Below are 5,008 nucleotides of genomic sequence, written 5' to 3'. Positions count from 1 at the left end.
GAACCTTCTTGTCTTGTTCCTGACCTTAGAGGAAAAGCTTTCAGTCTTTCACCATTGAGTATGATGTCCACTGTGGGGTTTTCATATATAGATTTTACTATGTTGAGGTGTTATCTCTAGTCATAGTTTGTTGCATGTATTTATCATAAAAAATGTGTTAAATCATGTAAAATGCTTTCTATGCAACAATTGAGATAACCGTTATGGTTTTTCCCCTTTTTACTGTCAATGTAACATATTACAATGATTCATTTTCCTATGTTGGACCATCACTAAATTCTGGGTATAAATCTGACTTGGTCAGAGTGGATAATCCTTTTTCTTTTGAGAAAACCTGTCACGGGGCAAACATTATTTTACTTTTTCAAATTACAAAAATATAAGCATGTAAAGAATACAATCTATTTCATATAAGAACGGTTCTAGTCATTTAAAATTTATAAGTAATTTGGTATATACAATTTACCTACAAGCCTTAAAACATGCAACACCTACTGAATGGCATACACTATTCAATTCAGCTGTTGCTAGTTAAATGAAGTTTTTTAAACTGTTTTTAAACATAGGAAAGGGGGGGTGTTTGGGCAGTCTGATGATTGCTAAGAAGTCAGTCAAAAATAAGAATGAGCTAATTTTGAGTAAGATACAATGAGTATATCTGATCAGTAGGAAGATGTGGTCTAAATTTCAATTCCACTCTTCTCTTATTTAATGTTCTTTCATTATTATACCATAAATAAAGTGTGTAGATTGGGGCAAAAGTAAATGAATTACTTGTTTTTAAATTAAATGATAAAACATTAGCTTTGAGTTGCAGTGTAGAAATAAAACAGGCACATCTAGCTTTAAAGCATTAAAAAATAAAGAAATGATGTTTAAAATTTAATTGACAACTAAAACTAACTAGGTTTATTTACCTTTAGATGTTGAGACACAAAATGAATCAACTAATCAACTTGTCCTTTTGAAGTTTATAGTTTTATAATGATCTGCTATTCTCTATTTTGTCTCTAAAAAGGCAAAGAGCTAGTTACCTAACAAATATGTTTTAAAACAGCTCTATTTGCTCAATGTCATGTGGAAGAACAAGGCATAAAATTAAATATTTTTAACATTAAGTGACTAAAATATAACAACAGTGCAAAATATAGAGGAAAATCACTTATTTGGAGGATGGCTAATACACAAGAGACTTCCGATCTAAAATTCACATTAAAGACTTTTAAGTTAATGGTGTCAGAAAGAAAGTAATAGCTTTGTTTACAAATTTTGTAGTAATCCTTATTGCTGACATTTTACCTCCATAATTTCTTGCATAAATTTACATATATTATATATATACACACACATATATAGGTGATAAACATGAAGGGAAGTGGGAAAACCTTTAAAAATCATTCTTGGAACAATGTGATACATGAGAGTATTCGGCAAGTATACACATTACCTTAGTGATTTAAAATATGCTATATTTTTTAATAAGGTAGAAAATAAGTACTAAAAATTTAACATTTGGCCACCTGTCCTTACTTTGGGCTCCAACCCCATATCTCTACACTTCTTATTCCGTACTCTTCCATTAATTTATTAGTCCTACCACCATTCACAGGAAAAAAATATTTTTAAGAAATTTTGCTTTTAAATCACCAAATGTATCAGATATTCAGGTATCAACCAGAATATTATGCATCTCTTTAGTAGATCTAGTCACTCTACAAGAAAATTGGCAAACATAAAAGACATTGCTTAACATGAAAAAGACATCTCTACATGTGATTGCAATGTCAAAGCAGTTATGCATACCTAAGTCAATATATTTTCATTGAACTGGTTTGAATAAGTCATATTAAAACAGCATTACTGGGGGTTAGTGAAAATAGGCAAGTATTTTATTACAAAATTAATGTACTAACAACAATTTTTTAACAATCTACTTCCTCTCAGAATTAAGTTATGCTAATATCTCATAGAAAGCATTATGGAAGGATTTAATTTCTCTGATATACTGGGCTCACATTGAGTATGTTAGTACAAAGATCATATGTTTAAGGATGCTATTAGTATAATATTTATATAAAGCATGCAAAAGCTAGCATTAAAGCTTTTAATGGCACAATCCAAAATGGCAGCACCTAAAAAAAGAGGCTGCTAGAAATTTTTTTTTTTAATAAAAAGTTTTATTGGAGAAAAATAGAACCACCACGTACACAGGGAAAAGAGTACAAAAATTCAACTGATACAGAACTGAAAGTCACAACTACCCAATGTTGTTTGTGACTACGTTTCAATTTCTTAAATGGCTTCCCTCAATTTTTTAAATAGCCTTGACAATTTTTTTCAGCTGACATAGCATCAAGTTTTCAAAAAATTAAGAGCCTCAGCGAAGGGACCAGCTTTTAAGATAACGAAGGTGACACCAAGAATCTCCTAATAGGACCAATTCTACCGAAAAATTCCTGAAGCACATAACTACTGAGTCTGCTAGAACAGTAGCTCAGAGACCATCAGGGATTATTTAGAACACTGACTCAGACGGTCCAATATGCAGAGAGGGCAAACAAAAAAGCCGCATTTCCCTGTCAGTTGAGTTCATGTAAGAAAACCAGGGAGGTGCTAAGAAAATACAGGCAACGGCTGCTCAAAATAATTTAGAAGGCATTCTAAATACCACATATTATTAGACAACAGTGTGTAAAGTGATGCAATTAGAAAACAGGCAACTTAAAAAAAATATGGTCACAGGTCTTTGAGAACTCAAGAAAACAATCAATAGCAAACACTTGAGCTGAAAATCTTCTCAGCTGAGGGTTGAAAGTGAAAGTGAAAGTGAAGTCGCTTAGTCGTATCTGACTCTTTGCGACCCCCTGGACTATATATAGCCCACCAGGCTCCTCTGTCCATGGGATTCTCCAGGCAAGAATACTGGAGTGGGCTGCCATTTCCTTCTCCTAGAAGTTTTTAAAATGAAAGAAATTTAGTTTCAGTACATACTAGTTCATAATGTTTCTACAATTAAAAGAATTAATTCACCTAAATTCCTGTAGCTGGAATGGACCAAAAGGACAGTGACTTGCCCCCTTTAACAACTAGTCCAATCTTGAAAATAGAAGCAAATCCTTGCAATCTTTGACACAGATTTTTCAGGAGTGAACAGAGCAGTTGACAGGAGGTTCTGGTTGAAGCAGTGTTTTTGTTACTATCAAATTTCACAGTTCCACTGGTCACAAGAACTGTACTTTGGGCCTAGGTAACTTGCTCATGAACTGAGGGCAATATAACATACTGACTTGGAACTCAGTAGAAGGCAACATCCCCCAAAATTAATATTGCCATTCCATAGTAAAGTGAAGTTGTCCATTTACAGTCTGATTAGTGCGTAGCTTTCGTCCATTATCCAATAGTAATTATTGACAAATCCCACAGCAGCTCTACATGTCTCATCTACATAAGTTTTAAAAGCAACAGATGTGATGGTCACCAAGTTCAGAGTAGACTGTTCCACCAAAAGCAGCATCACTACATCCTCACATCCAAACTCACTGGCATGCATGACTGGACAGTGGCTCTTCCTGAAAATGGTCATTCATTCCTTGATGAATTCCCACTATTTCCCTAAGAGCAGTCTTTTTCAATTTCCCCATAGTTTTACTATAGTCTTTCTCTGGCTCTCCTCCTAATTCACTGCAGCTACTTCTCAGTATAATCACTTCACTTCTCTGTTCACCTCTTACTTGGAAAATAATCATCTTAATATGCTTCTGAATACATTTTGTTAGTATTTTGTTGAGGATTTTTACATCACTGAGACAATAGACAGTATTCTGTAATTTTCTTCTACAGTTTTTGCCCGGCTTTGGTATCAGGGCAATGCTGGTTTTATAGAATGAGTTAGGAAGTACTCCCTCCTCTTCAATATTTTTGTAAAAGTTTGACAAAAGTTGGTATTAGTTCTTTTTTAAATGCTTGGAAGAATTTACCAGGGAAGTTATCAAGACCAGGGCTCTTCTTCATTGGAAGGGTTATAATTATTGTTATTGTTACTGATTCAATCTCGTTACTATTCAAATTTTTTCTTTTTTAAAACATATATATTTTATTGAAGTAGAGTTGACTTACAATGTTTCAGGTGCACAGTAAAGTGATTCAGTTATATAGACACACATATATTATGCTTGAAATCATTTTACATTACAGGTTATTACAAGATATTGACTGTGGTTCCCTATGCTATACAGTAAACCTTTGTTGCCTGTTGCATATCTATTTTCTAATTAGAAATCTAGCATTCTATTCATACTAAGTCAAACAAGTTAAGTCAAAATGTCATAATATTTTAGTTAGGCAAAAATTCATAAGCTTTCTAAAGTGTACATATCATACATATTTATATATATGTATATAAAAGCTTTTCTACTACACTTGATAAAGGCTTGAGAAAGAACATCAAATATAAAGAAGAAGAGATAGAGAAATTGGAGAATATAAACTAAGTGAAATGGGAGTACTGAATATGAAATAGAAAAAGTGAAACAAACTACCTAAAAGTAAAAGATCATCATATAGTCCAGTTGTTGTTTTTTTTTTTTTTTTTTCATTTTTTATTAGTTGGAGGCTAATTACTTTACAATATTGTAGTGGTTTTGCCATACATTGACATGAATCAGCCATGGATTTACATGTGTTCCCCATCCCGATCCCCCCTTCCACCTCCCTCCCCATCTCATCCCTCTGGGTCATCCCAGTGCACCAGCCCTGAGCACTTGTCTCATGCATCCAACCTGGACTGGTGATCTCTTTCACACTTGATAATATACATGTTTCGATGCTGTTCTCTCAGATCCTACCCTCGCCTTCTCCCATAGAGTCCAAAAGTCTGTTCTAATGAGATGGATGAAACTGGAGCCCATTATACAGAGTGAAGTAAGCCAGAAAGATAAACACCAATACAGTATACTAAGGCATATATATATGGAATTTAGAAAGATGGTAACAATAACCTTATATGCAA

At 33.5% G+C, this 5,008-nt stretch overlaps 1 pseudogene; it reads right to left on the bottom strand.

Moving 5' to 3' along the window:
* Window positions 1-3,079: 3,079 nt before the first annotated feature.
* LOC122683236 lies at window positions 3,080-3,463 on the bottom strand (annotated as a pseudogene).
* Window positions 3,464-5,008: the final 1,545 nt, after the last annotated feature.

Source organism: Cervus elaphus, chromosome 24 (assembly GCF_910594005.1).
Source record: "Cervus elaphus chromosome 24, mCerEla1.1, whole genome shotgun sequence".
In the NCBI taxonomy this organism is placed as follows: Eukaryota; Metazoa; Chordata; class Mammalia; order Artiodactyla; family Cervidae; genus Cervus; species Cervus elaphus.
Note: the sequence above shows the minus strand (reverse complement) of the source record. Positions and strands in the feature narration are given on the sequence as shown.